We start from the raw sequence: 11,639 nt of genomic DNA, 5'->3' as shown, positions 1-11,639 counted from the left end.
AAAAGAAATAACAACTTACAAAACAACCTATGAGCCTTCCTTTTGAATGCAAATGAGATGCAATTGGCTTTTGAGGTTGTTGAAACACTCTACTCATGAATTCACTATCTCTCAAAAAGATTTGAGTGAAAAACTGAAGTGAAAATATCACGTGAGTGAGAAAACAAATACTTGAATGAATAGGAGTGAAAAGCAAGAAGTAATTCAATATAATTCTATTGAATTTTATGTTTTTGAGTGTAGAATGCACTCATATTTATAGTTAAAATATTCCATACGTTGAGAGTATGAAAGGGTGTCAAAACTGTCCATTTTGAACGATCAAAACGTTTGAAAAATGAAAAGACACGCCTTTTTGAAGTTTCAGGAAAACGACAAAATTAGTCGACTGAAACATCAGTTAGTCGACTAATAGTTAGTTATTAGTAGACTGACAGTTATCGTCGGTCGACTATTCTGTTAATCGAGCCGTTTGAAAATCTGAACTTTTGAAACTTAGTCGACTTGAGAAAAGTTAGTCGACTGATAATATCATCAGTAGACTGAAAAACCTTTTAGTCGACTGCTGCTAAAAACTTCTGAAAAACAAACATTCTGTTCGGTCGACTGATAAAAAGCATTAGTCGACTGCTACTAAATTATTTTAAAAAAACACATGTTTTGTTCAGTCGACTGAAAAACCATTAGTCGACTGCTGCTAATTTTCCAGAAAACAGACATTCTGTCCAGTCGACTGATAAAACCTTCGGTCGACTAATTTGACAAGAATGACTTTTTAGAAAATATGGCGCGAAAGGATTAGTCGACTGATAACTCTATTGGTCGACTAATAAACATGAAAATTTAAGAAAAGAGTTTTCTAAAAAGATTTTCAAAAGAGTTTCTTTTAGAAAAGTTTTTCTAAAGACTTTTAAGATGAAATGCAACCTAAATATGCACTCTAAGTAAGGCTCTTACAAGAATCTAAGACTTTTAATGAATTAAACATTTGCACACTAGTCTTCAAGGATTCTTCACTGAATTCTTCAATTTCTTCATAGCCTTAGCTGAAATGCAGTTGATTCTACTTGCTCATCATCGAAACCTTGTACTTGAAGTATCATGTATGGCTTCATTGTCGTAACAGAAATATCTAAGAAAATGCATATGAGATGGAGATATAGCAACTCATGAGCTGCTATGAGGCTACAACAACTCATGAGCTGCTGTGAGTGCTTATGAAATCACAACAGCCAAGGGGTTGTTGTGCTATGAATATACAGGAGATCACAGCAGCCCCTTGGCTGTTGTGCTATGAATGCACATGAAATCACAACAACCTCTTGGCTGCTGTGCTATGAATGTACAGTTGGTGCCCAATTGTTGATGATATGCCATATGTAAAAATGTTTGTTGATATGCAGATGCAGGGTATAGCTGATGCAGGAACTGAAAGTGCAGCAGGTGTTGTGCTGTGGCAGTGAGATGAATGCATAATGATGTGCAATATAGTGAAGTATAGTGGACAAAAGAAATGAAATACAGGTGAATGCTGGATGAAGGGGATGCTGAAGGTGAAATGATACATGTAAAACATGCCAATACAATGAAGAGGCAACAAATGAATGCTATTGAGGATGGACAACAATGTATGACTTATGAAGTGGAGCCCTGCAATGCACTATGTTGGGAACGGAATTGTGGCTCATCTGACTTGCTCCATGCAAGGACTCAATACAAGCTGGATTCTCCACAGACAGAAGCACAATAGGACCTTGTGGCTCCAAATAACCATCACGGTTTGAGGAAAGCACATTACTAGTTATTGGAGAACCAACAATTGTGCCATTCATTAGTTCCTGAGATTTAGAAATATTTTTTTCCCTGGGGTAATCTTTTCATATCGCGATCATCAAAAGATGAAGCACTAGCATATCTCCCCGGAACACCCTTCCAAAGCTCTGATCAGATTGGAAGCCATGAAAATGGTCAAAGACTGGCAGTAAATCCTTTTCCCTAATTTCAATCTCTTGAACAGGCACCTTCTCGATTTCTATCTCTCCACCAGGGCAGTCATGAGTCTCATGACTATCCATTCCATTGCTCAATGTTTTTAAGAAATTTATTTGCATATCATCACAATCAGTGGAATCCGCAGAGGTCCTACTACTCTCTACTCTATCAAATATAATAGAAGTTATATTACCCTCTCTTTTAGGCCAATTTGTTCTTCGGCAAACATCCCACAATTGAAGAGGTTCAGTAATAACCTTAAAGTCCTCATCTTGATTTGATCCTAAAGACCCAGCAACAATTCTTGGTGAGTGATTATTACAATATGATTCTATGCTGAATGAAGGAAGGAGGTCATGTTGAATGACATGACCTGATGGAGAGTACACCAACAAGTACTCTAAATAATTGGATTTTGAACGACCTGACTGAAGAACATGTATTGAATTGTGAAAAACTGCAAAAATAGCACCGGATGGTGCATTTTTTTTTGCTGCAGAGGTAACCGCAGGACCATCAACTGTATTAAGCCATCCACCACTACCATTCTTTATCCTGCTTACAACAGAAAGTGTAATAGGGGGTGGAGGTTGTGGCAGAGGCAAAGGATTACGCGTATTCAGCGTGCAAGATCCAGAAGGTAACCACCAAGGTGATGGGGAATCAAGAAACAGGGCTGAACCATCAGCACAAGAAGCATGTGAGTAAAGATCAACTTCACCACCAAAAGGAGATAATGCAAAAATATGGCATGTGCCCCTGGATGACATAATTGCAATCCACTGGATGTAGTTGCTGGAACAGATATCTTGTATGACCGCAAAGGTCATTCCACGATATAGTTTGTATGGGTGTACATGTGATGCACTCAAATCATAACAGACAGAGTCTGGATCACCAACAACACACAATGGCATTATGCGGAAAACATTGATATTGTTTCCATGTACAGATGCAATTACCAAAAGGGTGCCACTAGGGTCGAAGCAAAGAGCAGATATTGGACTCGTGTGAGCCCTAAAGTGAGAAATAGTGGCTTTTGTCACAAAATCCTCGACTACAACCACACCAGCATTATCATTTTCAGTTGAGTGTGCGATACAAGATGGAATGTTGATAAGTAATGTAGAAAGAAAACATAGATGCCTAATGTGATATTGGGTGCTAATGAAATGCAGACAATACCAATCAAATGAAATGAAAAGGGTCTGTGAAGTTGAAACACAATGTTGATAATGGTATTGAAAAGATATTGCAGCGATGCAGAGGAAGCTAATGCGAGAATGATGCGAAATGGGTCTATAGTGAAGTTGAATCAAAATAGAAGTTAAACTATATAAATAGAAAGGGAACACAATAGAGAATGATGTGTTGTGAACTAGTAGGCAGATGCAAAGTGAAAAAGAGGATGCAAAGTACGTTAAATTGAAGAGGCATGAATGAAAATAAATGCAAAACAACAAAGGGGGTGGATCTAATATAATTGCCGATGAGATACATGATCAATGAAGGATTGTTGCGAAGTAGATCTGATCTAATACTGGATTAGATCGGATGCCACTCTGAAGATTATTGTATAGATGATGCAGATGCTAATCTAGGGCGCTGCTTTAACTGGAAAAGGTAATACACAGATCTGAGATGCAGTTGTGTTGATGCTCAGCAGTGCTCAAGCAATTGGTGATGGTGTATGCCGTGAGGGTGAGATGTGGTGCTTCAGCTACAATTAATATGTAATGAGACAAAGACACATGATGAAGATGCAAAATATGCACAGAATGAGATGTGATGCTTCAGCTAAAATAAAAATAGACTCATCCGGATCCACCACAGAGAACATGGATGAGATAAAATCCCATTCTAACTTATGAAACAAATGATGAAGACAAATTAAATCAATGATTAGATCAAACACAGGGAATTGGATCGAAACACATGAAACTAATTAAAATCAAGTAATATGCGATGTTAGGGAAATGAGAAGGGATGGAACCAGATACAGATGGGTAATATTGATGAAATGAGATTGTGACACAGATCTGAAGCTAGAGAGCTTGCAGATCTGATGTTTAGCCAAATAATAACAGTGGATGCAGAACAAGCCAATGCAAACACTAATCAAAATGATGAAACACCATAAATGATAGATATAATATGCAGAGAAATGAGAAATGTAAAGATACAAAACAATGAAGGAAATATAAAATTAAAGAACAATTGAAAAATAATCAGAAAATTACAATGCAAATGTGAAATGCATAAATGTAAAATTGCAGAAGAAAGGAAATAATGCAGAAGCATGATCTGAGAATTAGAGAATGACTCACCGTGGATTGGTCAAGGGAGTTCTCCCTTGTTCCACCACCGGATGAATGTTCTCTACTAGTGAGGGAGGAGAAGAGAAGAAGAAGAGGGGAAGCAGGGAGAAAGGTGCGAGAGAGATGCGAGAGGGATGAATGAGTGCGAGACAGATCCTGAGAGCCTCCCCTATGGCTGTTTATATAGGAAGGAGCCGTTAGAAATTTTTCAAAATGGGTCCCTCCATGTTTTAAAAACTTTCGAAAAGAGGGCTCCTTTACAAGTTTTTTCAAAAAAAGGGGTAAAAGTTGCTTTTCTAAAAAAATTTCTTTTATGTTTTTGAAAGAAAAACCCTAAAATATGAGAGAAATGCGAGGGATTTAGGAAATGGGATCCCGATGAGATTTTTTTGAAAGTTTTATGAAAATACCAAATTCAAATTTTTGAGGGTTTTATAAAAAGAAGGGTTTTTGAAATAACAGAGTTTAATTTTAAATATTGGGTTTCAAAATGGATCTGGATCCAAGGTTTTGAGAAAATATCGAGTTTGGAACTCAAATTGAGGAAACATGATGAGATTGGATCTGGACAAAATACCTGAGCCAATACAGAGAATTTTTATTTTTGAATTTTTTGAAAAATAGAAGATCTGGGCTCAAAATTGGATTTGGATATCAGATCTGGATCCAAGATTGGGCCAAATATGGGAAATGAAGTTGGATTTTGGATCTTTAACTTGGAACTGAATCTGAGAAATGAGTGAAAATTAACCCAATTGCTCAGAAGGTGGACACCAGAGGCAAAAAGGAAATTTTTGAAAATTTGGGGTGTTCACAAATGACCCTTACGAGTCTTATTGTAGTACAATGTTTTACATGAGCATACATAGACAATGATCACTTTGGATCAACTGTTCAGCGTATGTAGTCGCATCGAGTACTAGCCTAACAAGGCACAACAATTACTCTGGTGTATCAATCCTTACGAGTATGGTGCCCTTAAAGGCAGAAGTAAAACAAGCCATCAAGGCAAGGTTCCGACAATGGGGGCATCATCATGCTATTCATACTAGCTCAGGTAGGTATTTTGCCAAAAAATTCTATAACATTTTCTCTATTTGACAAAGAAAGTGTGGCATTTCTTTTTACTATAGAAGGTAACTTGTTAGAAATTTTGACAGCACCCCTTTTATTTGACAAAAAACAACTACTCTCTTTTAAGCTTGGTGAACATCTTGTCAAAATATTCGGCAACACCTCCTCTCTTTGACGGAGAAAGTGCTACGCTCTTTTAAGCTCAGTGAGCATTTTGTTAAAAAATTTGGCAATACCTCATCTCTTTAACGGAATAAGACCACATTCGTTCAAGGATAGATGTGCACTGTTGTGTGTACTTTGTATCTTTCATAGTTTATTGGAAACCCATGCCTTAGTTAGGCCATACGCTAGTGTCTTAAATGTTTACATAAAAGTGATTTTGCACAAATTGTGAAACCTTTCCAATAGAGGTTTCTTCGCCAAACAACATCTTGAACGAGAAAGGGTATTTGGATTCGCTTTGGTAATAGGGAGTAGTCTTCATTTGTACACTTATTTATGCACAACTATATTTAGTAAAAGAGGAAGCATGTGCACATAACAATGCAATGACAATGTAAAAAGCATATGTAAGGCCTGACGGGTGAAACCAGGCAAATAGATTCCGAAAAGTAGGAGCCTTAGCACCATTCGGTGCGATGGCAAGACTAAATGCATAAGCAAAGTATGTATATATTGTAGAAACCAGTAGCTTTGGCACCGTTCAACATGACAACAAGACTAAATGCATAAGCAAAGTGTGTATATATTACAAAAAGCAAGATCCTTGGCGCCATACAATGTGATGACAAGACAAAATGCATAAGCAACGCATATACTGAGAAAAGCAAGTGCCTTATCACTGTTTGGTGCGTAAACCTACCAAGAATCGGCAGTGGTGGCTCAACGTGGCATTTGAGACAGTCCTAGGTCATGGTTGACATGTCTTTTAAATATGATATGGTCACAACCAAGAGTGTCTCTTGCAGAACATGATGGTGCGACAAAACATCGAGGTTTAGACCAAAATCAGTTTGGACTTAGTTTAGATCCAATTAGGTTCGAACCTACCTCAAGTGGGCTAGGCTAGGTCAGATGGGTTAGACCTAATCAAGAAAATGGTAGAGTAGGTCAAGTAGTTAGGGCTAAGGGGTTTTGTCCCAACTGGTTTCGGTCTAGCAGTTAGGGCAGTCAGGTGGGTCCAAGCTCACCTCAAGTAGGCTCAATATAGGTCAAGTGGGCTTGACCTAGGCTAAAACTAAAATAAAGGTAGAGAGAAAAAGGCTAACCTAGTAGGTCAAGTTGACTTAACCCAACTGGGTTCAACCTAGGCTAGGCAGGTCCAAGCTCACTGTAAGTGGGCTTGGTCTAAATCAACTAGGCTTAACCTAGGCTAGAACCAAGAGAGAGAAGAGAGAAAGAGAGGGCTGAATTTTTTTCTAAAAAGATGACTATTCTTCTCTAATTTATAAAGAAAAAAGTGAATCTTGGATCCACATGGGGTCTGGTTCTGACCAGATGGCCCACCTGATCCAAGGTTCAAACTTAATGGCAAAGTAATTAAATGATATTTATGTCCCTATAGAGCCCACTTAATAATTTCATGGGATATTTATGTGGGGACCACAATATATTTTTGGTGCGATATTTTTGTAAGGTCTGCCAGATATTTTTGTGGGGCTCATGTATTTTTGGGATTTCACATATATTTTTTGCGAAAAAACATGAGTATATTTTTTGAAGTAGATTGGTTTTACAAAATCTCTTAATTTTGTCTAGGGAGAGAGTTATGACTCCTTGACTGTTTGATCATATATCCCTGAGGATATATACGTCCTAAGTATAATTGGCTTGATGAAATTCATTTATTTCACATTTCGGGTTAATATGATAGTTTTACATAAAATACCTCTTAGTTTTATTCAGATTTTTTACCCAAAATTTGTGGGTCTTACAATAAGAATCCAAGCAAGGTATCAGGTAGATTTTGAAAAAAAAAAACCCAATGTTGCATGAGGAGAAAAAGAGTGGTTAATCTCTCTTAAAATCAAAGAGGAAGGAGGTGGAAGGACTTACCGAAAACAAAACACCTCCCATCATGAAAGGAGGCAGGTGGTCACATGGGGGATGTCGGGTGGCTCTCGACTGGTAGGTTGGCACGGGAGCTCAAAAGAGGGTCGCACGATGGTCATTTGATGACCATAAAAGTTGAAGGTGGTGGTGATGATCGACCGGTGAGGAGGCGGATAATTTAAGAAGGAAAAGAGTGAAGAGGGTATGTTGGGGTTTGAGAAGAAAAGGAAAACATAGAGGGGAAAATGGGAAAGAAGAGGAAGGAGTCAGCTGCCCTGTATGGGCCCCACTCTTTCCCCTTTCTCCTTTTGTGCGCTAATCCAAATGGCTCCTATTTGGATCCATTTTGGATCCAAATAGCCCGAAAAACTAAAAAATTTGATTCCTAAACTAAAAACTCAAAATTTACACAACATGTAAAGGTTATATTTAAATAATATTTGTTTAAAAATTTCATTTAGAATTAAATGTAATATTTTTTAAAATTTTTTAAAACCCATAAAACTTTATGTTCAGGTCGATCCATTTGGGTCCAACCTGTGTAGAGTTCTGGTCCATTTTAAAATCTATAAATTTATTTTTTCTAAAATTTATCTCTTTCCACTAACACAATTTAACTATACTAACTCTAACTAGTTCATAGTTTTGATATTTTCCAAAACAATAATTTATTTGATTAAAATCTTTCCTATAAATTATTTTATGACCAAAATACCTTTTTTGAGTTTTTTTCTTAAAACTAGCAAAATACAACTAGTTAAGTTCAAAACACCTCAAAAACACCTAAATGAGTTTATGACTCACTAAAACCATTAGCTTTTATGATAATTTAAATATTATAATAGTATTTTGTCTGAAATAATTTTTAAAATAACTATTTTACCCTTATTGGTCAGAAGAGGATAATTTAGCATGCAAAATATTCATAATTGACATTTAAAAGAGAGAAACACATTTATAACTTGGGAATAAAGCTAATCTCTTTATTTATTTATAATATAAAAAATTTACATGTTTTACAACACACAAACTCCAACCATCCCAATATCGATGAAGCCTTAAAGTTATGGGTTTTATAATGACCGATTTCTCAAATGTGCTAGTTTTAGCATAGGTTCATAAAATGATTTTTGATAGCCATCAAAACTATTAAATCCTTCATTTGACCTCTCCTTTTTGTTCCATGGTCTGTGACACACTTGAATCAGACCTTGGAATCATTCCCATGCATATTTCGTGCATATAGACTCATTCTGCATCTATGTGTTAAGATGTACCTACCTCACAAGTCTTTTTAACTGGTGTAACCCTTCGTCTCCTAGTTTCACCGAGGTGCAACACCTGTAACTTGCAACTTTAATGGCTGCTGGAGGAGAAGGGAGTGAAAGAAAGAAGAAGAGGAAAAATGAGAAGGAAAGGAAAATAGGGTGGGACACCCCTCTTGGGCTTCCTCTCTTTTATGAAATTTGGGTCCAGCTAAGGCAAGACTAAGGACTTGCTTTAGCAGCCCATACCATTAAAGAAAGAAGGTGGGTTGCCCCCACCCCCCTTCTGGACTTTCCTTTTTTTTTTCAAAATCTCATTTCAAAAATCCTGCCATTTTTTGTTTGTTTTCTTCTTTTTTTCCTTTTGTTTCATTTATATTTCTTTCATTAATATTTCAGGTAAGTGGGCACATCCCATATGGTTTCCCACACTTACCTCAATTACAAAAAGAAAAACAATTTGGACTTAAGGCTTCCTTACCAAAGCCTTGACTCCATTTTGGTAACTTTGATTTTCTTTCTTTTATCTTTTCTACTTAGGATTCTTAGTTTTTAGGAAGTAAATTTCCATCCAAGAGGTTTGGGCCCACTTAGGGGGCATCCCACCCTCTTGGGTGGCCTTACCATATTATATAATTAATATACTTTATCTACTTAGCTTAATTTTTATTGTTTCCAATATGGATCTTAGATCCATTTTAACTTTCAAATTCAATACGTAATCAAAACCCAATTAGTTTTCAAACCTAATTTGGATCCAAATCCACATGCCCAATTCAAATTTAACTATAATTACATCCAAATTCATATTCATGCTTAATTAAAATTTAAATTCTAATTTGCATGAAATTAACTAAGTTAAATTTAAATTTCACCTTAACTTTAATTAAATTTTTCATTTACTTGATATTCAATTTCAAGTTAATATACACAAATAAATTCTAACTCAAATGCATATTTAAACAAATTAAAATTCATGATTAAGACAAAATCATCTTTATTTATTTAAATAATTGCCAAAAAATTTATGGCTATTACATTGGTAGTACAGGTCCCCTATCTTCTGAGGACCAGTGAGATACCCTTGCTCTAAAAAAATATAGATATACGACTAAGGTCCGTATATATCATGGTCACTCAGGGCAGTACCAACTACCCTCTCTACGGTAGACTATGTGAATGAATGAGTTATTACGTTTCTTTAATTAAACTATGTAATATGTTCTATAATTCATCCATCAGTGCCTGGTGCCTTTAATCCAATCTATTGAGCATTTTGTCTATGAAGGCAAAAGAAGTATTGTGTATGTGTTCATCATGGTACACTTTTTTTACCCATGGGTCCTTTGACCCTCAAAGCTCATTTTTGAGCTATCAGATGTACATGCATGCCTTACAGTACGAACACACATCACATGTTCATAAGCATTTAGGCATCATACAGTTTCATAAACCACAAGTTTATATATGAGCAATATCATATTCATGCATGCCTTACATGTCTTACAAAATCATATTCTAATATTATGTTCCTGCATGCCTTGCACGTCTTATAGAACACCAACATATAATATCATATATTTATGCATGGCTTATAGAACAATAACGTGTAACATCTTTCAGTCAAACACCCATGATTGCATATACTTCATGCTTATAACAATATCATCAACATTTCATTATAGCATATAACTCATACTAGGTATCTTTGAACATCATAGCCATATATGATATTTTCATAACAAACATGATCAGATTTTTCATAAACATACATGAGGCATGACAATGCCTTTGCTCATACACAAAGCACTTATGTCATATAATTGATATGTGGTGCTAATTATCACAAGTCATGCAAAGCACTTATTACATGCCACAAGTTTGGTTATAGTGGTACTTAACAATGCACTTATCACATGGCATAAAGTTGATTTGTAGTGCTTATTCATAAGCATTTATTACATGTCATAGTGCTTATTCACCTAGCACTTATCACATGTCATAGTACTTATCACATGTCATAAGATGGATTTGTAGTGCTTATTCACCAAGCACTTATCACATGTCATAACACTTATCATAAATAAAAATCTTGATTTTATATGCACATGGTCATCTTTAAAAATTCAGATTTATCTTAACACAAGCCTTCCATGTACACATAAGATTTCAGATTTGCATAACTCATCTTTATTTCAAATTGCATATCATAATTGAGTTTAAACAAGTATCTACAATATGGATTTGTAAAAATCCCCAAAGTCCATTATATGCATTATATCTCAAACATGCAAATCAACATTCTAACATGCTATTGTTATTTCAATTAAGCACGAATCAACACTCTAACAAGTGATTAGATTGTGAATTAGGGGAAACCCCTATTTTCAATATATTAACCCATTATGACTTGTATGATTAACATTACATCATGCTATTGACATTCAATTAAGCATGAATCAACATTCTAACAAGTGATTAAAGTACAAATTAATGAAAACCCCTAATGCCAATATATGAACTAATTATGATTTACATGAATTAACATTACAACATGTTATTGGCATTTATTTAAGCATGAATCAACACTATAACAAGTGATGAAAGTATAAATTAGGAAAATTCCCTAATTCTAACATAAGCATTGAATCTAACTTGCATGAATTATCATTCCAACATATAATTCAATTTCAATTAAGCATGATATATGCAATTCCATTTCAATTAATCACGATACAACACTCAATCAAGTGAGTAGAGTGTCAATTAAGAAAAAATCCTAATTCCAATATAAGAATTGAATCTAAATTACATAAATTATCATTTCAACATATAATTCAATTTCAATGAAGCATGATACATGCAATTCAATTTCAATTAAGCATGATACAACACTCAAATATGGGATTAGAGTGCAAATTAGGGAATCCCCTAA

General features: G+C 35.4%; 1 pseudogene; it reads right to left on the bottom strand.

The window, feature by feature from the left end:
- Positions 1–534: 534 nt before the first annotated feature.
- LOC149845048 (autophagy-related protein 18h pseudogene) lies at positions 535–5,625 on the bottom strand (annotated as a pseudogene).
- Positions 5,626–11,639: the final 6,014 nt, after the last annotated feature.

Source organism: Nuphar pumila, chromosome 2, assembly GCF_984573655.1.
Source record: "Nuphar pumila chromosome 2, dmNupPumi1.hap1.1, whole genome shotgun sequence".
In the NCBI taxonomy this organism is placed as follows: domain Eukaryota; kingdom Viridiplantae; phylum Streptophyta; class Magnoliopsida; order Nymphaeales; family Nymphaeaceae; genus Nuphar; species Nuphar pumila.
This window is presented reverse-complemented; position numbering and strand designations above follow the sequence as displayed.